General features: G+C 41.0%; 1 pseudogene; it reads right to left on the bottom strand.

The window, feature by feature from the left end:
• Window positions 1-545: 545 nt before the first annotated feature.
• LOC110286231 overlaps window positions 546-973 on the bottom strand; it is a 1,730-nt pseudogene continuing 1,302 nt past the window's right edge.

Genomic DNA, 973 nt, shown 5'->3' with positions numbered 1-973 from the left:
AATTTTGTACAGGTTTTGATTATAATCAGTACCTATTCCCCATCTCCTCCCAGATCCACACCCTCTCCACATCTCAATTTTGTGGATTTTTAAAAATCTGTCAAGTTCAAACTGATGCCCATATAGTTTGGGATATGTAGCCTTCCCTTACCACATGGTTTTCTGACTAGGGTCTTCACTCTTAGACAAAACTGACTTTCTCCTTTTTAGAAGGTATTAGGTGCTCCTCAATATTGTGACTTCATGCCCACCTCCTTTCTCCATGCTGGAATTTGGTTTAGTTTGTTCTTGCACACATCTTTTGCATATTGTCGTAGCTGTGTTTATATGCTCCGCTCTATCCTAAAGCTACTGTTTTCTTACAGTTATCTACTATGCATGTATCCTACATTCCTTCCTTCCCCTGTTGCACATTTATGGCTGAGAATTTCAGTTTCTTATTATTTGCACCTGTGCCAAGTTTGGGTTTGTGTTTTAATCACCATTTACTGCAAATAGAAGGCTCTTTAATAAGTATTGAGAGATAATAAGGAATCCAGGCATCCTTAGACAGTCTTCTGTTGTCCTTTCTTCCCAATCAGCGATTTGCGGATATGTGGGGTGACACCACCACCAGCAATAGTAGTCTTTATCAGAGAATCCAATTCTTCATCTCCATGTATAACAAGTTGCAAGTGACGAGGGGTAATACACTTTACCTTTAAGTCTTTTGATGCATTTCCTGCCAACTCAAGTACCTCTGTGGTGAGGTACTCCAGGATGGCTACGCTGTATACACAGCAGCAGTCACACCCACACATCAATGGTTGGTTTTCCTAGATTTCAGGTATTGATGAATACTGCCCACAGAAACCTGCAAGCCAGCTCGCTGAGAGTGGCTCAGAACTGAACAAAGAATTCTCACCTGAGGAATACCGAATGGCAGAGAAACACCTGAAAAAATGTTCAACATCCTTAATCATCAGGGAAATGC

This window comes from Mus caroli, chromosome X (assembly GCF_900094665.2).
Source record: "Mus caroli chromosome X, CAROLI_EIJ_v1.1, whole genome shotgun sequence".
Lineage (NCBI taxonomy): Eukaryota > Metazoa > Chordata > Mammalia > Rodentia > Muridae > Mus > Mus caroli.
The sequence above is the reverse complement of the archived record's forward strand: the minus strand, read 5'-3'. Positions and strand labels throughout refer to the sequence as shown.